The sequence below is a fragment of the Hypanus sabinus genome, chromosome 7, assembly GCF_030144855.1.
Source record: "Hypanus sabinus isolate sHypSab1 chromosome 7, sHypSab1.hap1, whole genome shotgun sequence".
In the NCBI taxonomy this organism is placed as follows: Eukaryota; Metazoa; Chordata; class Chondrichthyes; order Myliobatiformes; family Dasyatidae; genus Hypanus; species Hypanus sabinus.
The window spans coordinates 39,874,244-39,900,544 of NC_082712.1; the positions used below are offsets into that span (position 1 = coordinate 39,874,244).

General features: G+C 41.7%; 1 long non-coding RNA gene across 2 annotated transcripts in view; it reads right to left on the reverse strand.

Annotated features, from left to right (window-relative positions):
• The window catches only part of LOC132396312 (uncharacterized), a 67,993-nt gene extending 43,873 nt beyond the window's left edge, over positions 1 to 24,120 (reverse strand). For both annotated transcript variants that reach the window (XR_009512944.1, XR_009512945.1), the window contains exons 1-3: positions 22,455 to 24,120; positions 19,436 to 19,610; positions 16,861 to 17,111 (exon numbers count right to left, since the gene is read on the reverse strand). This is a non-coding gene — a long non-coding RNA (uncharacterized LOC132396312). The remainder of the gene's footprint in view (positions 1 to 16,860; positions 17,112 to 19,435; positions 19,611 to 22,454) is intronic.
• Between the last annotated feature and the right edge of the window lie 2,181 nt (positions 24,121 to 26,301).

Consider the following 26,301-nt stretch of genomic DNA (forward strand, 5'->3'; position numbering starts at 1 on the left):
ATTTTGCAAATGTAAGACTTAATGTATAAGGAGCATTTGATGGCTCTGGGCCTGTACTCGCTGGAGTTTAAAATAATAAAGGGAGAATCTCATTGAAAGAAATGAAATATTGAAAAGCCTAGAAAGAATGGGTGAGGAGAGGATGTTTCCTTTGGGGGGGGGGGAGGTCTTGGACCAGAAGACATAGCCTCTGAATAGAGGGGCATCCATTTAGAACAGAGATGAGGAAGAATTTCTTTAGACAAAGGGTAATGAATCTGAGAAATTCATTGCCACACACAGATGTGGAGGCCAAGTCATTTAAAGTGAAGGTTGATAGCGTCTTGATTAGTCAGCACATCAAAGGTTATGGGGAGAAGGCAGGAAATGGGGTTGAGAGGGATTAAAAATCAGCTATGATAGAATGGTAGAGCATACTCAATGGGCTCAATAGCCTAATTTTGCTCCTATGTCTTCTGGTCTTATGTTCTTCACAAGTACGCAGTTCATTCCTATCCTTGGATTGATAAATTCCAATGTGGCTCTCCTGTCGGAAATGATGTGCTGGAATTAGTATTCCTCTGTTCTAATCTCCAATCTGTTGTGAACAATTCAATGTGTAAAGGTAAATCCAAGAGATTCTGCAAATGCTGGAAATGCAGATGAAATGCTAGAGTAACTCAGCAGACTAGGCAGCATTTATGGAAATAAATAAACAGTTGACATTTTGTGCCAAATAAACGTTAACTGTTTATTCATTTCCATAGATGCTGCCTGACCTGCTGATTTCCTCCAGCATTTTGTGTTTGATGCTCCATGTTTAAAGTATTCCTTTGCAGGATATTTGGAAATGGCTTATGGATTAAGAATTTCCAGAATAAATGTAAATCTGATGTGTACTTAAAAGGGGAAAGTTTGGAATGGCATCCTCTTTATGAGCACTGTGCTTCTACTCATAGCCAGAACAGTCCACACTTCTCAGATAGATCCTCATCCTTTGTCACCGACATCTATTTCAGGTGCATTCAAGCATGTTCTGTTGATGGTAACGAGGATTATTATAATGCCTTTCACATCCTCAGGACATCCCAACTCCATTCACAGCTCGATGAGGATGCATAATCTCTGTTGTAACCAATGGAAGCTAATGTAATTGAAGTGCTAGCTTTATATATTCTGATATTGTAATTACTTTTACAGACCATTCCCAGTTAACAAATGGGTTCTGTTTCCACGGGCATTCGTATTGTCAGCTAATACACAATAATTACTGGATATGGTAACCACACCTCTGCAATATTGTTGTAGTGAATGACATCAAAAGCACATAATACTGATAAGAAAGGATAATTCATAAAAGTGGACTGATAGAGAACATTAGTTCTGCAGTACATAGGAATGAACTTAGTGTATAAGAGTAAAGAGGTGTTGATGAGGTTCTATGGGGCACTGGTGAGACCACATTTGGAATACTGTGTACAGTTTTGGGCCCCCTATCTTAAAAAGGATGTGCTGACGTTGGAGAGAGTTCAGAGAAGATTCACGAGGATGATTCCTGGAATGCAGGGACTAACATATGAGGAGCGCTTGTCGGCTCTTGGATTGTATTCATTAGAGTATAGAAGAATGAGAACCATTTCGAATGTTGAAAGGGTTGGACAGAGTAGATGTGGAAAGGCTGTTTCCCTTGGTGGGTGAGTCCAGGACAAGAGGTCACGGTCTTAGAATTAGAGGGTACCCATTTAAAACAGAGATGAGGAGAAATTTTTTTAGCCAGAGTGTCGTGGATGTATGGAATTCATTGCCGCATACAGCTGTGGAGGCCCAATCATTGAGGGTTTTTAAGGAGGAGAATGACAGGTATCAAATTAGGCAGGGTATCAAGGGATATGGGAAAAAAGCCGGAAATTGGAACTAGATGGGAGAATAGTTTAGCTCATGATGGAGTGGCAGATCAGACTTGCTGGGCCGAATGGCCTGCTTCTGCTCCTTTGTCTTGTGATCTTGAACATAGTATGTTGGACTTTTGAATTTAATATTAAAGGATCTGTCCATAAGGCTGTCATTCCTAACCCAGGAATGGCTTGTGTTGAGCTCGTACCTGGAGCCAATTCAGGAATAGTTCTGCTCTGGTCTCAGTATATCGATGCAGCTGTAAAGATGGCACAACAGCAGCTATATTTCCTTAGTTTGAGGAGATTTAGTATGTCACCAAAGACACTCAAAAATTTCTACAGATGTACCGTGCAGAGCATTCTAACTGGTGAGTTCACCATATCGTATGGGAGAAGAGGACTGCTGCAAGAGGGTTGAAGTAAGCTGCAGAGAGTTGTAAACTCCTTCGTAAGCATTGGCCTCTGCAGTTCCAGGACATCTTCAAGGAGCAATGTCTCTGAAAGGCAGTATCCATCATAAAGGACCCCATCACCCAGGTTATGCCTTGTTCTGATTGCTACCATCAGGAAGGAGGTACAGAAACCTGAAGGTACACACTCAGCGATTCAGAATTAGCTTCTTCCCCTCTGCCATCTGATTTCTAAATGAACATTGAACCAATGAACACTACCTCACTACTTTTGTGTTAATTTCTGTTCTGCACTACTATTTTAATTTAAGCTATTTTATATATGTACACACTTATTGTAATTGATGTTTTTTCTCGCAATGTACTGCTGGCACAAAGACAACAAATTTAATGACATTTGCCTGTGATATGAAGCTGGATTCTGCGTGCTTCCTTTAAGTGTTGTCAGTAGCTGTCAGCCTGTGGAGCCCGTGACATTATCGTGCCACTTCAGCTCACAAAGGAGTGGTGAATATGAATCAGATAGGGATGATGTGATGGAGAAAGATGAATGTGGATGATCAAATGAATAGTCCAGCAAAATTAGAATTACATTGTCTTTATCGCTCATTTCATAAATGTCACATCCAGTCCATCAGCTCACCACATCCACACTTGCTATCAAACACTATTTAACACTATATCTATGCTATTTTCTTTACTTTCCCTTTTTGCAACCCCATCCCCATCAACCCACATGCTCCCCCTTCCCCACACTCTCCCACAGCCACCTCCACTGCATTGCATGTCAGTCATCCAGATCGGGGCAGTTGTCAGAGTTAACTAACCTACCAACTACTCAGCTTTTGTGCATGCATTCACAGGGAGAATGCGCAAACTCCATATTGTCAGGACCCAAGCCAGGATCAAACTAGTTCACTTAACACTCAAATCAGTCTAATCAGTCTCTACTGATGATGCCATAACCTCTGTACTCCACTCCATCCTGTCCCAACTGGAAAATGGTGCCTCATTCGTCACAGTGCTGTTTATTGACTTCAGCTCGGTGTTTAATATGATCATCCCACAGAAGCTGGTGGGTAAGCTGCCCTTGTTGGGTCTCAACATTTCTCTCTGTAACTGGATCTTGGACTTCGTGACGGCAAGGCCACAGACTGTCCACACTGACTGCAAAAAGTCTTGCTCTATCCCCGACAGCTGCATGCTCTGCCTGGGGCTGCACTGCTACATTCAGTTCAAACAGAATCATCAGATCTACTGATGACACAACAGTGGTTGGTGTCTTCAACAATGACGAAGAGATGGTGTAGAGAGGAGGTAGGGTGGCTGTAGAATGTGCGAGCACAACGTGAGTGTCAACGTGGACAAGACCAATGAGAGGAAGGTCAAGCTGACCCCTCTCACTGCACAGACATGGCTCATCCGTGGAGAGAGTTAAGGAGCATCAAGTTTCTCGGAGTGCACAGACTGGACAATCTCACCTCGTTGCTCAAAACTGCCTCTTTTGTCGGGACAGCACATCAGCGTCTCCAGTTACTGAAGAGATTGGGGTGAACGAGGCTCCCCCACCACCAACCCCCCAACAGTCTAACCAATTTTTAATGTTCATTGAGAGTATCCAGGCCAGCTGCATCACCGTCTGGTATGGTAACGGCAAGGCATTTGATGGCGTCCCTACAAACCATTGCAAGGACTGCTGAGATCATCGTGGTCTCTCTTCCACCCATCAGTGATATTTATCACTGCACATAGGGTCTATGTGCACCCTATGCACATAGGGTCCTTAGCATTGTCAGTGATCCCTTCCATCCGTCCAAAAATCTTTTTGATCTACTACCATCAGGCAGGAGGTACCATAGCATTATATCAAGAGCTGTTAAGATGGGAAATCACTTCTTCCCTTAGGCCACAAGATTACTGAACTCCCAGATCTCATCGCTTATAAGTGCCAGTTGCAATATACCGTTTACTTTTTATCTTGTGTCATAAATGCATCTTATTATTTTTTACTTTATTTGTGTTAATATTACTTTATATGCTGTGTGTGTGAGTTATATGTACTGTGTTGAGCATTTTGGTCTGGAGGAGTGTTGTTTTGTTTGGTGGCATACATGTGTATGTTTGAATGACAATACAATGAACTTGAACTTGAGACTCCAGAGCTATGAAGCAAGCAGTTCCAACCACCGTACAATTATGTTGCCGCATACATCAGCCACCTGGAAATGGTGTTCATTTAGATTTACCCATGGAATTAATGTTGCAAAAATAGAGCTCCAAGTGGTTCAGTGATTTCTGAACATAGAGCCAATCTACCATGAAGATGTTTCAGAATCAGTTTACTGTCTGTATAACAGCCCGGGTTAGCGTCATATATCTAATCTACAATGAAGATATTTCAGAATCAGTTTGCTGTCTGAATAACAGCCCGGGTTAGCGTCATATATCTAATCTACAATGAAGATATTTCAGAATCAGTATTACTGTTTGTACAACAGCCCAGGGCAGCGTCATAGCCACTACTGCCAAATCCCAGCTATTGACCTATGACTGACATGACCACCAGTGTCCACAGAATACGGGTATGACATGAGTTTCCAGTGTGAAAATTATTCTTCATGAGAAATGAAAATTAAGATGTCTTTTAATGAGAGGGTGTGGCATGTAGTACTTCAATAAACCACTGTGAGATGTTATATATGATTGAGTGAATAACCCGTGACATTCAATAACAAATATCAAGTTCCATTATTAAGACCTTATAATCTATTTAATGAAACATTTCAATGTGTTGACAACCAGTACTTATGAAATGGAAGTAGTGCATGACAATTATTAATAGTCTAAACCTCCTGACTTTGACATCTATCAATGTGGAATACATTTCTGTCTGACACCTTCCTCCACACAAGCCACACTCTGCCGATTTATTTTGAAGAAATTTACCACGAGTACTCCAGCAAATGCAAATACCACCAAGTAGTTGTTTACCAACAAAATAAAAGCCTAACAATTTTTTTCCTGTTCTGCAATTTACATTGAAGGACTTTAAAATCTGAGTTATCCTTTCTAAGGAATGAAAATCCACAATTTATACATTCTGCACTTAATTCTTGGAAACCCAACTTTCAACTCAGTAACCTGCTTCCTGACCCCAACAACCTTTGCTTTTCAGATCCACAATTATCCATCAGCTTCTATTTTATTTTGTTAAGAAGTTAGAGGATAACATGCCCTACAGGATCTTGGAACATGTCTTCCCACACAAAAAGAATTGATTGCCTGCATAATTTTGTAGAAATGGCCTATCTTTTGTTTGCCTAATGAAGGAGTAGATGCAGGAAATGATGGTCCCCCAAGTGCTAATTAAACTCTCAATCCCTATGTCCTACAGAGTTCCTAACATTTAAGTAGGCCTTATATTGTAGCTTTCTAAAATGTGATTGTATTCTGACCAGAGTTTCCTAGTACTTACAGGTTACTCCAGAATTCCTTCCCCGCTTTTAAGGTCATAGACTTTTATCATTTGTAAATGGTGCCTCCTAAGCAAAAGTTCAGCAAAACTGTTTAGTTTACAGATGGAACATAAATACCATGAGTCATTTAACACTCTCTCAGGAAAACTGGATCAGAATATAATTCAGTTCTAGCCTTTTTATTGTCAAAGTGTGGATTTAATCCAAGCCCAGATTGTTACTCTTAGGTGTACATTTAGAAGCAGGGTATTTTTATTTGAAGGTTTGGACCAGTTTTGCAATAAACGTGGGCATCTGTACAAAATCGCCATCTAGTTTATCACTTGGGTAGGATGTAAGGAGAAAAGGAAGCATGCGCTTGTTGGTGAAAATCAAAAAACACAGATGCTAGAAACCTGAAACAAAAAACAGGAAATGCTGGGAAGTGTTGACTGAGAGCCAGAGCTGCTAATGTTGCAGGTCCTGGACCCTTCATCAGGACGTTCTTGATGAAACTGAATTGTCAACTCAGTTTCTCGACCTACAAGTACTGCCTGACCTAACAAGTTCAGAATCAGAATCATGTTTATCATCTCTGACATAGTTCATGAAACTTGTTGTTTTGTGGCAGCATTACAGTGCAAAACATAAAAAATTACTATCAGTAGCAATAAGAAATAGAAAATAAATAAACAGTGTAAAATAAAGAAATATACTGTAGTAAGCTGCCGTTCATGGGTTCATGGACCGTTCAGAAATCTGATGGCAGAGGGGAAAAAACTGTTTCTAAAATGTAGAGTGTGTATCTTCAGGCTCCTGTACCTTCACCCTGATGGTAGAAATGAGAAAAAGGTATGTCTCAGTTGGTAAGAGTCCTGAATGATGCTTGCTGGCATTGGACCAAGTTACCTAGTGGTACAATGGATTCCAGTTAAGTGGGAGACTTTAGGACCAGTACATTTTGGCCCAATTAAGCAGCTGCTCCTATTAGCTGAAGTTTCATGGAAATAGTTAAAAAGGTATAAAAAGACAAACTACCACTTAACTGAATAACTAATTATGTATTTAAATGAAATGTAGAATAAATTAGAACACAGTCAATGCTACTACAGAATAATAAAACTGTATTAGTTCCTAATAGTTTTCAACAGAGGAGTTCATCCTGTGTATGTGATGACCTCCGGTGAAGGGACTTGTGTGTACATTCTGGACAGTTGACTCACCCATCGTCCCCACCAGATACTCGGCTTTCAGCTGTGGCTCTAACTAGTGTTATGAATGTGGAGCAACTCTGAGGGGCCGAAGGGTGCAAAGTCACCCCCTCCTTTTTGAGAATCGCAAGATCGCTAGTATTTCGGGTCTGATACCCAGGAAATGAGAGAGATACACAGCATGTCAGGAAATGAGAGAGAGAGATGCAGGATGACAGCAAAGGCAGTTGTTATGGACAACGCAGAGTACACAACAAGGTGGAATGTCTCCTAACACAAGCGGAACGGAACCACTGATTACTGCTATTGTCTTTTGGAGACGGAATTGTGTATTACTGTACTATTCATTGAAACCCCTCGGGGATAACCAGAGTGGTCTGGTTGAGGGATTGCATCATCCCAACCTGATTGACATCTGAGACCCCGTGAGTGAGGATAAAAGTCGGGTCTGGGGAACACCCCTCAGACGCACCAGGAGAAACATACGAGACCGGTGGGGGGCTTGTGTGTGTGTCCATTCTTGCCTGGGTGGTGAGTCCTCCATGGAACGGTCTAGCTAAAGGACAGATACGGACCAAGATCGTACCAAGGAAAGTCGGCAAGTTTTTCTCTTTCTCTCTCTCTCTCCAACAATTGCAACACAGCGATCAACAATGGCTACAGCCTGTATGAACTGAAATGAACTTTAGATTTCCATCGGACAATTCATTATGCCCTAGACAACGATAGAGCTTGTTTTTTATTGATTATTATTATACCTGCACTTTTAGGTTTAGTATTGATGATGTATATTATCTGTATATTTGCATTGATATTATTTTTGTGTATTTTTACTAATAAATACTGTTAAAATAGTATCATCAGACTCCAACGGCCACCTCTATCTTTGCTGGTAAGTAACCCAGTTACAGGGTTCGTAACAACTTGGGGGCTCATCCGGGATTTGATAACAAATTGGAGGGCCAGTAAATCGGGCTTTTAAATCCAAACTTGGATCTGGTTGCGCGGGTAGCCAGATGGGAAACCAGCAAAGATGGACGTAGATGAATTTACACAAAACCCAACTTTGAAGCTGCTAGAGGGGGCCACAAAGTCGGACTTGGTAAATATTGCAAAAGGACTAAATCTCGCAGAGATGAGGTCGTTAATGAAAAATTGGGAGATACGGAGGGCCATAACTCAGTATTATATTGAGAAGAATGTGTTTTCGGCTGAAGTATTGGAAAATATCCCTGAAAAGGTACCAGCTATTGGGACAGCTCAGTTAGAGTTGAAAAAATTAAGGTTGGAGCATGAAATTAAGTTAAGACAGCTGGAAGCAGCTGAAAAGGAGAAGGAAAGAGCTGAAAAGCAGAGGGAGTATGAGGAGAAGGAGAAACAGAGGCAACATGAGTGGGACATGGAGAAGTTAAGGCAAGAGCGAAGAGCTCAAGGGTCAGACCGAGAGGAGTGGTTTAATGTTAGTAGGGAGTTTAGGTTAGTACCTCCGTTTGAGGAGACAGATGTTGATAGTTATTTCTTGCATTTTGAAAAGGTGGTAGAGAGTCAGAAGTGGCCCAGAGATCAGTGCGTGGCGTTGTTACAAAGTGTGTTAAAAGGGAAGGCACAATGAGCATATGCGGCATTGGTCTGTGGCAGAGGAGGAGTCTGAGAATTATGAGGAAGTAAAGCAGGCCATTCTTCGGGACTACGAATTGGTACCTGAAGCCTATAGACAAAAGTTCAGAAATTTAATGGAAGTGTGGAATCAGACGTATGCAGAGTTTGCCTATGAGAAGGGTGTGCTCTTGGATCATTGGTGTGCAGAAGAGATGGTGGAAGAAGATTTTCAGCATTTAAGGGAGTTAACTCTGATTGAGGAATTTAAAGGTTGTGTTTCGGATGATATCCAGATGTACTTGAACGAGAAGCCAAATAAGTCCATATCCGAATTTGCCAGGTTCGCAGAAGAATATGCCCTAACCCACAAGACAAAGTTTTCCTCGAATAATAGTCACCAGAAAGACCGTAGGAACAGGAGAGAAAGCCCACCGGCTGAGGCAGAGATTCAGCCGGGAGCTAGTGGTAAAAATGAGGAGGAAGAAAGACAAGATGGCAGGAGGGGTCCTAGCTTGACCTGTTTTCATTGTGGAAAGGTGGGTCATATTGCATCTAAGTGCTTTGCTCCGAGGAAGGAGACAGGAAAAGGGAAAGCAGCAGTCCCTACAGGGTGTATTGTGTTGATCAGTAAATCAACGAGAAAGCCCCAGGTAGATAGAATACGAGAGGGGCGTGAGACATTTATTTCAGAAGGGACCTTGTCTGTGAAAGAGGGAGAAACACCAGTTCCAGTGCGGATCTGGAGAGACACTAGAGCTGAGCAGTCATTGATTCTCAGTAAGGTACTAGATTTAGGTCCTGAGATGGGAGAGGTAGCTGTGAGAGGCATAGGAAAAGGGACAGAAGCTGTGCCTTTGCATAGGATCATTATAAATTGTGAGCTGGTATCTGGACCAGTTGAAATAGGGGTGCGATCAGAATTTTTGAGAACTGATGTGGACGTCCTTCTGGGTAACGATTTAGCCGGTGGTAAGGTTTGGCCAGCAATGAAGCTGATGAGCCAGCCTGTAAGTGTTGAGGACCCGCCCCAAGGTTCCAAGATCTATCCCGAATGCACGATCACTCGCAGCATGTCGAGAAAGGCAGCTGAGAACGAGACCAGTTTAAATCAGGCCAGTATCGATTTGGCTGAGACGTTTTTACCGACCCTGTACCAAGAGGGGTTAGGGGGTGGTAAAACAGAGAATAGGGAGGTGAAAGGGAGTAAAGGAGAGGAGGTAGACCTACCCTTAGCCAGGAGGAAATTTATAGAGGCACGGAGTAAAAATGAGAAACAGATAAGGCTGTTAGAAGGTCCAGGGTTGGACATGGATGATCTGTCTGGCTTGGCAGAACAGTTTGAAGAAGTTGAAAATTTTAAAGGTGTTCCCGATAATGAAATGAGGGCAGTCCTAGATGAAAAGGATGCCATTACCTTGAAGGAGTCTGCTGGGTAGGCAGATGAGGTTGTTTCAGCCCACAGAGTTGAGTTTACTCTGGAAGGGAGTTGTCCAGAGAGTAACTGGGAAGATCAGGGAAACTTAGAATTTGAAAAGGGGATGGGTATTGAAAGCCTGGAAGAGGCAGATGTCCCATTTGAGTGTGTTCAAGATGTTGATGCACATGTTACTGAACCTAGTAATGAAACTCAGGAAAAGTCTGAGGTATCTGATTCAGTTAAAAAGGAATGCAGTACTTGTGGTTCAGATGGACTTGGTTCAGTGAAAAAAGGGTTAACCTTGGTACTAGTGGGAAGTGAGAATTCCCAGTTGTTTGTGTTCGAAGGTGTGTTAAAAGTTAGTGAGGAGATAAAAGGTGGTGATGTGGATATTATTATTGAAGGGAAAGTGAAAAGTGTAGTTCCTAAATTGAATGAAGAAAATTTAAAGTCTGGATTGGTGTCAGAAGCAGTAACCAGGCCGAAGAAACAATGGCTTGTTACCAAGTTGCCTGCGAATCAATTACAATTTGATTTGGAATGTAAAGGTGCCCCATGCGCTAATGTTATTCAAGGGTGTGCTGTGAAGAGGCAGAATTTGAAATGTTGTTTGGACAAAGAGGGATCGCTTACAGATATTAAACTGAAAACTAATAGAATCAAGGGTCCTGAAGATAAAACTAACGACTTGCTTAAAAATAAAGAATTATGTGGAAGTTCAGAAAATGGGCTAAGTTTGGAAAACATTGTGGATAAGATAACTCCTAGGAAAGTAGCATGCAAAAGCCCATTCCACACTGGTAAGCAAGCTAACCACATGAGAGTTAGCTGGGGGACGGTTGAAGGGATGCCACTTTAAATAACAGGATCTGGTTTTAAGGGATTTCGACAAAACATGTAAATAATAAAGACAACACCATGGAAGATTGACTGTTAAGTTTGAAAGTAAAAGAAAGATTAGTATTTACATAAATTTTTGTAATATGCACGTAAGCTAAGATCACAACTCTAGTTTTGCGGAAGAAAAGGAATAAAAGAATGGGTGGTTATTAAATTGGAGTTTGATGCTACAGGAATTTATTAAGGTACAAGATATTAAGATATTAAAGGAAGTGATAATGTGCTCGCTGACTGTTTATCTAGATGCCGAATTGAATGTATAACTGTATTACTCTGTGGTGAAAAAAAACTCTTGTATTGTGTTAAGATTCTGAAATTCTGTAAGACTGTAGTAGTTAATTATCCCTGTGGTAAAAATCCTTAGAAGGATGGAGGTGTTACGAATGTGGAGCAACTCTGAGGGGCTGAAGGGTGCAAAGTCACCCCCCCCCCCTTTTGAGAATCACAAGATCACTATTATTTCGGGTCTGAGACCCAGGAAATGAGAGAGGTACACAGCATGTCAGGAAATGAGAGAGAGAGAGAGACGCAGGATCACAGCAAAGGCAGTCGTTATAGACAACGCAGAATACACAACAAGGTGGAATGTCTCCGAACACAAGCGGAACGGAACCACTGATTACTGCTATTGTCTTTTGGAGACGGAATTGTGTATTGAGTACTGTACTATTCATTGAAACCCCTCAGGGGACAACCAGAGTGGTCTGGGTTGAGAGATTGCATCATCCCAACCTGATCGACATCTGAGACCCAGTGAGTGAGGATAAAAGACGGGTCTGGGGAACACCCCTCAGACGCACCAGGGAAAATCTACGAGACCAGTGGGGGGCTTGTGCATCCTTGCCTGGGCGGCGAGTCCTCCACGGAACGGTCTAGCTAAAGGACGGATATGGATCAAGATCGTACCAAGGAAAGTCAGCAAGTTTTTCTCTCTCTCTCTCCAACAATTGCAACACAGCGATCAACAACGGCTGCAGCCTGTATGAACTGAAATTAACTTTAGATTTCCATTGGACAATTCATTACCCCCTAGACAACAATAGAGCTTGTTATTGATTATTGATTATTATTATACCCGCACTTTTAGGTTTAGTATTGATGACGTATATTATCTGTATATTTGCATTGATATTATTTTTGTGTATTTTTACTAATAAATACTGTTAAAAATAGTATCATCAGACTTCAACGGATGTCTCTATCCTTGCTGGTAAGTAACCCAGTTACGGGGCTCATAACACTAGCTGTTTGTATGTGACAGTGGCCATTCCCCACTGCACTGCTTTGAGAGATGGGCTAAACCAGGTGAGGATAGCCGGCGAGCCTCATACCCCTGTGAAATAGGGACATGCCCGTCCTAGTGTGTGAAGTCAGCTGTGGTGGGCTGGGCAGATAACAGTGAAATCCAGCAGCCAGGAAGGCTGGACGGCAACACTCCGTGGAGAGCAAAGAGCGTGACAAGGCACAGAGATCAGCCTAGGAAGACCCCCATTTGCCATGACTACCTGTTCCACAGGACCTGGACTTTCAAGGTCAAGAGCGTGGTACTGTCCCAGTGCAATGGCTTTTCCACTATAAAAACTCTCCCACACAGGATTCAATATCATATTTTGATTGACAGTGAATTAACAAAATTCACACAGACATTTAGTGCATTTAATGGACTGCCTTCAAACAAAGCTTTCAATGATTACATCCTCCAAATGTTCCTTTTCATTGTAATATTCAATATGATTGTCAATACCTTCAAGTTCTTTGTAGATCCTAAGTTGGTGAAGTAGCGAAATTATTTCCTTTTCACTCCCAACCCTTTCTGGCATCTCCAAGCCAAAATGCTTGAAACCGCAGTGAGCAAAACAGTTCTGAATTGTCTTACTGCATATTTCTCACAAACAATCAGTGACAGAGAAGGCAAACACACACAAATGATGCTATTTAAAAACTGCTTACTTTAAGCACAGTGCAGTATTTTAAAGCCATGCAAGCTCACCAACTGACACTAGTTAGAAACTGTTCAGTTACAGTCCCTGACCCCAATTAAAGGGCATAAGGTCCCAATTAAATGAAGGAAATACGGCCTATCTGCTCAATTAGGTTTTGTTCTTTAAGAGTTGTCCCTGATCAGCAGCTGCCCCAATTAGCCCATGGGACAATTAACTAGAATCCACTGTATTTACTGTTTTTGTCTGGGACACTCCTATCCTATAAAAATAATTTAAAATATGACACCTTCGATCCTGTTATGTATTCATATATATTTGACCCTTACAGGTTGCTGTGAAGCTTCCCTGCTGATGTAACGTGGGAGAGTATTTGGTGTAGAAGACTTACAATCAAAATAAACAGCTTTTTTTTCACCTTCCATCTCTCATGTGTTATTCATGGCCACTCGGCTTCCCAGTACCACAAACATAACAAGTCCCACTTCATTGTGGTAACTTTTGGCTACCAGCCCATGAAAGCAATTGGTTGTTCGAATTTTCTGCTGTAATGGCTTAGGAAGCCTGGTTAGGCAACCACTTGAGAGTTGTAAATGTCAGCTTTACCAATGGGACTCACATCCAGTGTATGAACTGTATTCTGGCTGCTATTTAAATTTACTACAGTAAAAGAATGATTGATGAATAAGTGTCATAAGGTGGGCATTGAGAGCAGACCCAAATGCTAGACACAGACACTGAAGTACTAGGGACAGGACCAGGTGTGTCAAGAAAACAAGGGAAGTGGGGAAGAAACGACGCTGGACAAGACACAGGCCCTGGATGAGACTAGGAGACAGGGCCCGGGCTAGGACTAGACTAGGAAAGCAGGACCTGGATGAGGAACTAGGAACTTGATACCTGGACAAGGACTGAGCCAGGAACTGGACTGGGACCTGGAACCTGGGTCTTGACTCGGGCTCGGACTCCAGAACTAGGCAAGGACAAGACGTGGCAAGGCAACAGGACTGGACGCGGGACTCCAGGGCTGGATGAGGACATGAAGCTCAGACTTAGACTTGGGAGACCAGAACACAGAACCTTGGACTTGGGAGACAGGAATGCAGAACACAGAGCCTTGGACTTGGGAGACAGGAATGCAGAACACAGAGCCGGGACCCCTCCTTGGGAACAGGACGTAGGGCCGGGACTCATACACAGAAAGCTAAACACGAAGAGACACTTCCTAACAACGGCCGGACCTACCTAGCAAAGGCATGGACAGAGAGAGAGAGTTCCAAACAACGAAAGATGGTTCCTTATCTAGACACAACAAGGCTCTGGTCTTGCTCTGGTGGTAGAAGTTGACGGCAAGAATAGGCGAGGCTTCAGGAGGAAGGTAAAAGGAAGAGAACGGTCCACTCTCAGTAAACAGCAAAGACGGCCTGGTTTACCCAATGGAGGCAAGGGCAGGATACTGACAAGACAAACCAGCACCCACACTCTCTCTCTCTCTCTCTCTCTCTCTCTCTCTCTCTCTCTCTCTCTCTCTCTCTCTCTCCATCTTGTTTTACAGCAGTTGGCACCCAGTTAAATGGTGCATTACCACCACCTTCTGCTCCGGAGTGTGCCGACAGACTCACATTCTAAATCCCTTCACCCAGTCGCACACATACACACATACCCTAACCTACACTTTATCCTCACATCTTTGGCCATCCTTGTACCCTATTCCTGTTTATCCATCATATCCTGTAAAAAAAGCCCTGTACCCCTCAAGAAAGCTAAAAATACCCTAACCTGTGTTCTCTCACCCATGCCCAGCAACCTTTTTAATGTCAATTCCTGCACCCCCAATTCCCTTAGATTAATTCTCATCACCTCTCTCTGTATCCCATACTTCCTGCAACTCAGAACAGGACCTACACTCGAACCCAGGGCCACTTACATTCCCAGCCCCAAGACGAGCATCAGGTGCCTATGATTAAGCCCAACTGAAACAAGGGACAGCTGGAAGACTCGGAGTCCAGAGCCCACGGACCAGACCTTGAACTGAAACGCAGACTTCACGGACCAGACCTTGAACCGAAACGCAGACTTCACGGACCAGACCATGACAATATGTTTCTGTGTTCTATAATGACTTGGCTAAACAAGTCATATAAGATCAAAAGCTAGATGTCAATAGTCCTGAAGCCTTGACCCAGCCTAAAATATTCAGCATTACATTGCTGGCTTTTTGAGAAATAAGGGTGAAACCAGCAGACCTCATATAAACTGTTTATACAGAGAGAGAAATGTTACATTTCTTCCCATTGTCACAGCCGTTGGTTGGAAAGACTGGAAGAGTCTCATATTAAGAACAAAGTGTAGTCAAGCAAAATATACTGGTGTCATTCAAAGGAAATGCACTTATCACCCATTGTCAGGCTGAAGTGCTTATGATTTAATTGCTAACAATCATTCATGAATGTACATGAATGAAAAGGTACATCCAGTGCTATCTATACATATGAGGGGTGAATGATAAGTTTGTGGCCTAAAGTAGGAGTCAATTTTAGAAAACCTAGCATATTTATTTCTCAACATAGACCTCTCCTACATTTACACACTTAGTGCAGCAATTGTGGAGCATACAGACCTTGGACCTCCAGAAAGTGTCCACAGCAGGGGTGATTGATAAGTTCGTGGTCTAAGGTAGAAGGTGAGTTATACAGCTCTCGTTACATGCACATGTAGTTCAACTCTTTGGTTGATTATGCAGAAGGTTTGAAGTTAATATCTCATCAGTTAGTAACGCATCGGGTTGACTGATAAGTTTGTGGCCTAAGGTAGAAGGAGATGAGTTATTAACTTCAAACTTTCAGCATAATCACACAAAGAGTTGAACTGCATGAGCATGTAATGAGAACTGTATAACTCATCTCCTTCTATCTTAAGCCACGAACTTATCAATCACCCCTGCTGTGGACACTTTCTGGAGGTCCAAGGTCTGTATGCTCCACGATTGCTGGACTAAGTGTGTAAATGTAGGAGAGGTCTATGTTGAGAAAAAAATCTGCTAGGTTTTCTAAAATTGACTCCTTCTACCTTAGGCCACAAACTTATCAATTATCCCTTGTACCGTCTTCAGAATATCTTTTATCCATTTCTTCCAGCCCTCAGGGTTAATAATTTCAAACTGTCGTCCTCACTGTGAGAAGGAAGTAGAGAAAATTCCTAACATTTATTTATTTATCACATAGATCATTTACTGATAAATGAAGTGTTGATTGTTCTTGAGAGCCACATCAGGATATCGAGAATATGAGTGGAATCATGAGTATGAACTTCTCTTTCAAAATAAAGACATTTCAAACAGTTTCAGAACTATAATGTGTTTCACATGAAACTAGACAGTCACACATTCCTGGTATATTACTTCTTTACTTGTAAGCTATCATTGGGAAAAATATTACAATAATCATAATTAATACTTCATAAGTTATTGCAAAATATTACTATATACTGGTAGGAAATATTGACTTTGTGCTAAACTGCAACCAGAAAACACAGATCCTGAATTGATACAGCGCATTATGAGGACAATCCTTCTGTTTTGACTTTTTGAATGAGTTACATCATCAGTTCCAATTCACTTTATAGCCTCACACCCCTGTAAATCCTCCCTTTATAGAGTTAATCTAATTCTTTTTTTTTAAAACCTATTGAATCTGCTTCCTTCAGTTCTTGAGAGGTGCAATCCAATTATATAAAGGCAATTCTTCACATCTTGTCTTTTGTTCTTTCATTTTGTTACCTTAAATCTGTCTTTTCTATTTTACCAAGCATTTGGCCACTGGAAAATTTCTCCTTACTCTCTCAAAATATTACAGAATACCTCTTCCAAATCTTCCCATAATCTCTACTCAGAGGAGACCAAACTGAAATTCTTCTATCTCTCCATATAATTCCTTTGTTCTTGGTACCATCCTGGGTATTTTCCTTTGCCTTAATTACTTTCCAAACATGAGATAACCAAACCAAGCACAAATAAAGACTAATCTTTGAATGATATCCTTTAATTGTATCTTACCTATTTGTAGTCAGCTCTGTGTTCTTTTTGAAAGAAGTTTCCAGTCTTGTCTTTTGACACCTTGCAGTTGATTATCCTATGATCAGCACACCACAATGAACATCATCTCTTTTCCAGCACATTTGTGATGAAGGGTCTCGGCTCAAAACATCAATTGTTTATTCCTCCTCTACAGGTGCTGCCTGACCTGCTGAGTTCCTCCAGCGTAGTGTGTGTTGCTCTCGACACTTTCTTCTGAGAGGGGACCATCCCTTGGTTTATTGGAGAGAGAAAAAGATAAAGATTAGCTTTATTTGTCACATGTACATTGAAATATTGAAACATACAGTGAAACGTGTCACATGTGCCGACGATCATCACATACTGGGGCAGCCCACAAGTGTTGCTATGCTTCCATCACCAACATACTATGCCCACAACTTACTAACTTTAACCTATATGTGGGACAAACTGGAGTACCCAGAGCAAACCCACATAGTTCGGAGAGAATCAATAATCTTTTTACAGAGAGCAATGGGAATTGGACCCCGAATGCTGTATTAACATTACATTAACCGCTATGCTACAGTAATGCCCTTTCATAATAACAAGGATATTCTACCTAGAAGTAGTCAACTCCAATTGAAATGACCCTGACAGGCAATGATTATGCTCCCCCTGGTTCACTAGAGGACTAATAAAATGATTCTGCTGGTCATCATTGCATAACTGTATATCATCCAAGACAGACATGGAGTATGGATTGGCTTAATTCATATTCCAGGTTTTTCAGTGAAGTGTCCAGGAGATTGGGAGATTGAGATCCACAGTCAAATATAATCATAGAAGATATCAGAAAAAGATGGTGCTTTCATCATGCATGACATGCATTCCACTTCTTCTTTAAGAACATATGAAATAGAAACAGGAGAAGGCCTTATGTTTCCTTAAAATGCTTTGCCACTTGCTAAGGTCATAGCTAATATGATTTTGGCTGCAGTTCCACTTTCATACTTGATACCCATTCAAGAATAAGGACTGGTTAATGTCATTTCCAGTACACAAGTGTAAAGGAGAATGAAATAATTTCTACTCTGGAACCAATGCAAACACAAGATAAAGAACACGATGTTAAAAAAACACAATAAATATATATACATAAGACAGCTTATATACATCGATAGATTGTATGTCCATAAAGAGACACCAGGCACATGAGTGACTGTACAGGAAACAAAAACGTAATGGTGGTGAGGGTTGTGGAGGGGTGAGTTAGTGGCTGGAGGTGTTGACAAGCTTTACTGCTTGGGGAAAGTAACTGGTTTTGAGTCTGGTGATCCTGGCATGGGTGCTACATAGCCTCTTCCCTGATGGCAAACAGTACATTCAAAGACAAATCTCTAGCCCCAAAATTGTACTCACAATGCGATCTTTCCAATGATCTGTATGGTTAAGGTGATAGTTCCCTAGTTTATACCTCATCATTTTGCAATAAAGCCCAACATTTATTGCCTTCCTAATTATATGCTGTTCCTTTATATAAATTTTCAGTGCTTCATGAACGATATCTCTCTGTGCCACAGCTTTCTGGGGTTAATCTTCCATCTAAGGTGGATAACCTCACACCGTCACACATTATATTCCAATCTGACAAATTGATGCCCACTTGCTTAACATATTTATATGCTTTTGCCATTTCTTTGTATCCTTCAGGCTTATTATTTGATAAGCAAGCGTTCAACACAGACAGAGAGCGGAGCAAAGTCAAGATGGTGCTAAACAGCTTGCATCTTCAGAAACAGCTCTATTTCTATCTTTGATAACTCTTTTATTCCTTTTCAAGAGTCTGACCTGGCGTTACTCTCTGACTTTGGTTCTTTGTGGGAATGGGGCCCACTGTCAGGGCCTCATGACCGGCGGCTTTTTGATATCCCAAGGACACAGCCTGGAAGGCTAGCGTGCCTTCAGGGTGCCAGATCTTTGTGGCTCTGGAGACGGGTTGATTCAAGCCTGGTGCCCCTGACTGAGGTGTCGTGGGAGGACACGGAACATTGGGAGCAGCAAGTTAGCTGCTGGCCGTTTGTCAAGAAGCCTGAGTTCTCTGGGTGCAGAGCTCAGAAAAAGCAACGCAAAAGACTTAACATCATAAATCAGTGAGTTGTTTGTTATGTCTCCCTTCTTGCTGTGAAACGGGGACATGTTTTTTCCCTTATTAGGGAGAGAGAGAGAGAGCTCGTGGAATGTTGAATTACTGGGTGAACGAGTAGTCTTTGGGGTACTGCAAGTCTGTGCTCGGTGGAGGGCGCCCATTGCTTTTTTGCTGGTGGAGGAGAGGGGGTCGTTGCTTTGCTGCTGCTTGTGCATGGGAGAAGGGAGCTGGGGGGGCTTTGGGGTTCTAACGTTTAACCGTCATTCATTGTTTGGGGCATTCCTCTGTTTTTGTGGATGTTTGAGAAGAAGAAGAATTTCAGGATGTATATCGTATACTTTTCTCTGACAGTAAATGTGCCTTTGAACAGATCATCTGTAACTCCACACCCACATACAGTATTTGTTACTCTGTTGTTGATAAGATACCAGAGCATGAACCAAGTACCTTGAGGAATGTAGAAAGGTATAATTGACTGGCGACATCATGGTTTGGCGTGGCAATTTGAACATGTAGGAACATAAGAAACTGTAGAGAGTAGTAGGCTCTGCCCAATACATCATGGGCACATCCATTCCCACCAGCAGTAGAATCTACAGGAGGCATCGCCTCAGGAGTGAATCTGAATCAGAAGCAGGTTTAATATCAGCAGGAATATGTCGTAAAATATATTGGTTTGCAAGAGTTGTCATTGCACATCATAACAAAAAACTATAAATTATAATAAGAAATATACATACACACAGGGCTGATGAATAATTGTGTAGGGAAATGCATGGTCATGCACTTTGGTAGAAGGGTTAAAGGCCTTGGCTATTTTCTAAGTGGGGAAATATTCAAAAATCAGTGGTGTAAAGGGACTCAGGCGTACTTGTGCGGAATTCCCTGAAGCTAACTTGCAGGTCAGAATCAGAATCGGGTTTAATATTACCCACAAATACTGTGAAGTTCATTGTTTTGCAGCAGCAGAATTTTGTTATACATAATAATAAAAACAATAAATTACAATAGGAAGTATATATAAAATAAATTAAATTAATAGTGTGAAAACAGAGGGAAAAATAGTGAGGTAACGTTTATGCATTCATTGCCCATTCAGAAATTGGATGTCCGGGGGAAGAAACTGTTTCTGAAATGCTTAATGTGTGTCTTCAGGTTCCTATATCTCCTCCTTGATGGTAGCAATGAGAAGTGGACATGTCCTGGGTAATAGGGGTCCATAATAATAGATGCCACCTTTTTTGAGGCATAGCCTTTTGAAGATGTCCCTGATGCATAACAGAGCATTGACAAGCAACCAATCGGGACATCGGAAGATTGAGAGGAGGGGATTTCAATTAGTTTCACTGCCTGAGTAGAAAAAGGCAGCAGCAAGTGGGTTGCAGTGACGTAACAGAGCATTGACTATTGGCCAGTCCATTGTTTGTCATTGGTTAACAAGAGCAAATTAAAGGAAGCAAGGGCAAACACAGTAGCCATCATCTGAGTGGACAGAGTCAGAGTGGTAACCTTGAGGCTTCAAGGCTTCAGTCAGAGAAAGCTAAAGAAAAGAAAAGCTCTAGGTTGTTTTTTTTCCTTCCCTTCTGTATATCTGCTCACTTAGGACAATAGGGATGACAGGCAGGATCATGAAATGTCCTTTTGCAGAATGTGGGAAGGCAGGGAGACCTCCAGTCTCCCTGCCGACTACACCTGTGAGAAGTGCATCCCACTGCAGCTTCTAACAATCCGTGTTAAGGAGCTGGAGCTGGAACTGGATGAACTCCGGATTATCCAGGAGGCTGAGGGGGTGATAGATAGGACATATAGAGAAGCAGTTACATCCAAGGTACAGGACACAGGAGACTGGGTAACAGTCAGGAAGAGGAAAGGGGTTAAGGAGCCAGTGCAGAGTACCCCGGTGGCTAACTCACTCAACAACAGGTTTATCACTTATGATACTGTTGTGGGGGCAGGGGTTGGTGTTGAGCTAGCAGAGGAAAGTCACAGTGGTCGGGACTCTAAAACCGAGTATGCCTCCGTGACTCAGAAGGGAAGGGGGGAAAGGGGTACAGTGTAGTGACAGGGGATTCATTAGTCAGGGGAACAGGCAGGAGGTTCTGTGGGCAAGAGCAAGATTCCCGGATGGTATGCTGCTTCCTGGGAGCCAGAGCCTGGGACATCTCAAGTTGAGTCCTCCACATCCTTAAGTGGGAGCCAAAAATTGTGGTCCTTATAGGTACCAATGACATGGATAGGATGAGTGACGAGTTTCTGCATAGGGAGTTCAGGGTGTTAGGGGCTAAGTTAAAGGGCAGGACCTCCAGGGCTGTGATCTCAGGACTGCTGCTCATGCCACATGCTAGTGAGGCTAGAACTAGGAAGATCATACAGTTTAATATGTGGTTAAAGAGCCAGCATAGGGGGGAGGGCATTAGATTTTTGGATCATTGGGCTCTCTTCCAGGGAAGGTGGGGACTGTACAGAAGGGACAATTTACACCTGAACTGGAAGGGAACTAATATCCTAGGTTTGTTAATGTTGCTCGGTGAGGTTTAAACTACAATAGCAGGGGGTTGGGCACCAGTGTGTCGGAATAGTTAGTGGAGAGGTTGTGGAGGGAGACGTCGGTAAGATCTCAGACAAAGTTAGGAATCAAAAGCTTGAGTATGGTCCAATGATTGTCTGAGCAGGAAGTATTGTAGGGAAGGCGGATAATAGTGCTGAAGATGAAGAAGCTGGTTTACAGAAGAGACAATGTGTAATGAGGAGAAGCTTATGATAGGGCAAAATTGTAGTCAACAGGATGAGTTCCAGTGTAAATGGTGGACAAAGTTGAAAAGGGTGGATACAGGACTGAATTTGTTCTATTTGAGTGTGCACAGTATATGGAATATGGTAGTTGAACTTGTAGCACAGTTGCAGATCGGCAGGTATGATGTTGTGAGCATCAGTGAATCACAGCTGAAAGAAGATTATAGATGGGAGATTAATGTCCAAGGATACACATTGTATTAGGCAGAAGGCAGAGGGGGCAACATTCCTTCGTTGGAAAAAAATGAGGTGGCAAAGGTTGCAGGGAGTTGAATGATTGTGGAGAGAACTATGGAACTGCAAGGGTAAAAAGATCCTGATGGGAGTTGTATACAGACCCTCCCAAATGGTAATAAGGATTGATCTACAAGTTACAATGGGAGATGGAAAATGTATACCATAAGGGCAATGTTACAATAGTCATGGGGGACTTCAATATGCAGGTAGACTGGGAAAATCAGGTTGGTGCTGGATTCCAAGAGAGGGTACTTCGGCGGTGCCATGCTGGGCAGACTTTCATTGATTCTGTTATGGTTATTACTCTATAGATTTATTGAAGAAGAAAATACAAGAAAATAAATCTCAGCATTGTATATGGTAACATGTGTGTACTTTGATAATAAATTTAATATTTCACAACATATGCCAGTGATAATAAACTTGTTAAGCTTACTTTCAATCCTGGTTGCAGCTGCACTGGGTGGGACCCTGGTCATGTGTGTGTCCAATGCTGAACCTATCTTAAGTCAAACTCAAAGTCACGTTTATTGTCATATGCACAAGTACTTGTATGTACAGGTGAAGAGAAAAGCTTACTCACAACAGCATCACATATGAGCAGTATATAAGCCACATTTATGCCATGCATTTCCCTAAGAACATCTGCTCCCAATTTATGTTCCCAGGTCCCTGCCTAACAGCATCATACTAACAGCATCATACTTTCCCCTACCCCAATTAGATATTTTCCCAAATTGTCTGCTCCTATCCCTCCCCAGCGCTATGGTGAAGGAGATAACTACATCCAAAATGCTCAACCACCAAGAGATCTGACACCTGACCAGGTTCATTTTCCCAATACCACATCAAGTACAGCCTCTCTTTTAGTTGGGTTATCTACATATTGCATCAGGAATAACTAATTAATAATAGATAATTAATAATTAGTTATTAATTAATAGTGCAAAAGAAGAACAATGTTGTAGTGTTCATGGGTTCACAGACTGTTCAGAAATTTGATGGTAAAGGGGAAGAAGCTGTTCCTAAAACTTTGAGCATGGGTCTTCTAGTTCCTTTGCTTCCTCGCTGATTGTAATGAAAAGAGGACATGTCCCGGATGGTGAGGGTACTTAATGATAGATGGATAAACAACATTGTCACAGCTAAACAATTCCTAGCCCAATGAATTAGATTACAGCTCCATCTAGCAATATCCAAAACTAGTAGACAACTGAACAATTAATCAGAGGAGGCTGTTCATGGAACGGGAGAAGGGTGAAAGCATGGATACTGAAGCATTCACAACACTGCTCACTCTGAAGTACCGATTGAATGATTCCCTCAGCATCCACCATCACAAGATTCCTTCCACATGATGTGAGGAAAGGCTGAGAGCACTGCTTGCAGTAGAAATCATGAAACCAAATAACTTCCTAGCTGTTCAGCTGAACACCTGCTCCAAAGCTAGCTGATCCACAGCCATTTTATTCTTGCAAGTACCTATGTTGATCTTTAAAGATAGATGATTAGCTTTATTTATCATATGTGCCTCGAAACATCAAAACATACTGTAAAATGCATCACAAACGATGTCCAAAAGTGTGCTAGAGGCAGCTTGCAAATGACAACGTTCTTCCAGCACCAACAAAGCACATCCACAACTTCCGAATCTTTACTGACCCACATATGTTTGAAATGTGGGAGGAAACCAGAGAACCTGGAAAGGAGATACAATCTCCCTGCGGGCAGCAGCAGGGTGGAAGTGGGTTGCTAGCACTGTAAAGTGTTATGCTAGCTGGTACACCATTGTGCAGTCTTTAGCTAGGGATGGCCCTGACCATCATGATCCCTGCTTCTGGGTATCCACCTCCAGCATCACCATGTCCCGTCCACTATCAGCGATGGCCAACCTTATACCTTACTACCCGACCCTGTTTCTTAAGAGGAAATGTAGTTCCCATTTAGAACTTTCACATTAAAAGTGTCCACTATGTGAAAGATGAGGCAACAAAGGTCACGCCTTCAGTTCTACTAATGTTCATTTTACAACTGTTCCACCACTGCAGACCTGAGATGCACGACACTACAATGCAATGAATGACCACAATGAAGTTTGGCATCATTCACCACACAGCACAGCTTTTCCATGCATTTCCTTGGAACTTCCAGCCTTTTGAATTTGAATGTAGTCCCAACACACAGAGTTGAACATTGTCAATAGATTTCACAGAATAAGAAACAGCAGGAAATTTTTTTTCTACCTCTTCTGTTGCTCAGTCTAATTTACAGTTGAGATTATCAAAGTGAGCACATGGTAGGCATTAAGTCTGATCAGGGTTATATTTTCCTCAATACTCTTCGGAGAGTCCCTTTGTTAACTTGATCCTGTACAGTTTCAACCTAGTTCCTAATATATAAAATTTGTGTAACCCAATACTGAGTCAGGGACATCAGAAAGGAAAAGCCCTTGCCGACAATTTTTCCTGTTAATGCTATCAGTGGGACTAATCATATTACCAGTACTGGAGAAATCATGGCCGAAATTACAACACATATCCTGCATCTGCATGTTTCTAACATTGAACATTATCAGCCTGAATTATTGAGTTGTTGCGAATCATGCAACATTTCTGAATGTGGTGACATTAACATTCCCACATTTTTAACACTGATAAAGGGCATTGAGTGAGGCTGCTTTTCTGAACAGAATACAGTGGAACGCTCATTACTATTACCATTAAAAATAAACTGTGGCTTTGGATTGTGAGCTTTTATCATACTTTTCAGCTGATCAGATGTCTCATCTTAGTTCATCCACTCATTCATATCAACAGCTAACTAGAATGGATGGTTGGATTGTTCCTTATTCTTCTCTTCAAAGATGCTCATTAAGAGAATGAAGATTTCAGGAATGTGATATTTTCTTCACTCTTTCTTCTTCATAATTACCACTTAATTAGTTTAATTAAGTTCTCTGACTTATTCAAAAACACGGAGTATTCCCATAACCAGAGTAGCAAATCAAGCACTACCAAACTAGAAGCTAGAAAATGATTTTGAAACGCATGAAGATACACTAAATATTTCATTGTAGATTACTCTTGAAAATTTATTTACTGAGATTGCATTTAGAAGCCTCCCTTATTAAACATTCCAGACTTTGCATTGTAATTGGTATAGTAGACACTGGAAGCTGATAGAAGCCTTTTGAAGGATGCCATCCTTTCTTGTATCTGTCACATCCAGTTGTTCATTTATTAGTCCAGACAGCACTGAACTTTATCCAAATTAAGTCCTTGCCAAGTGAGTTGCAATGTCTGGAAGATAATGACCTGAAATATGTGGTCAGAAATACATTATTTGCATTAATCATTTTTCATGGTGGGAAAATTTCTAAAGAATGCACATGTGGAATTAAAAGTTAAAAGCAGAAGTTACTGTTAGTGATTCCCTAACCCTACATGATGCATTGCCTTCCTACTCTCTCCAGTGCAACCTGACAGAAATGCAAGCAAAATACAAGGGGTGATTGATAGGTTCATGGCCTAAGGTAGAAGGAGTCAATTTTAGAAAACCTAGCACATTTATTTTTCAACATAGTCCCCTTCTACATTTTACACACTTAGTCCAGTGGTCGTGGAGCATATGGATCTTGGACCTCCAGAAAGTGACCACAGCAGGGGTGATCGATAAGTTTGTGGCTTAAGATAGAAGGCAATGAGTTATACAGCTCTTGTTACATGCACATGCAGGTCAACTCTTTGTGTGATTATGCAGAAAGTTTGAAGTTAATAACTCATCTCCTTCTACCTTAGGCCACAAACTTATCAATAACCCCGAAGAGTTATTAACTTCAAACTTTCTACATAATCACTCAAAGAGTTGAACTGCACGTGCATGTAACGAGAGCTGTATAACTCATCTCCTTCTACCTTAGGCCATGAATTTATCAATCACCCATCTGAGGACACTTCCTGGAGGTCCAAGATCTGTATGCTCCACGACTGCTGGACTAAGTGTGTAAATGTAGGAGGGGACTATGTTGAAAAATAAATGTGCTAGGTTTTCTAAAATTGACTCCTCCTACCGTAGGCCACGAACTTATCAATCACCCCATCGTGTTGCAGGTGACAAAAATCTGAAAGCAAAACAGAAAATGCTATAATTATTCAGAAGGTCAGGCAGCATCCAAGGAGAAGGAAACAGTTGGAAAGTTAGAGGTAAATAAACTTTACAATGCAGGATAAGAGAGAGTGGAGGGGAAAACAGTAGCTCCACCATTTAATAAATTCATCCAGAGT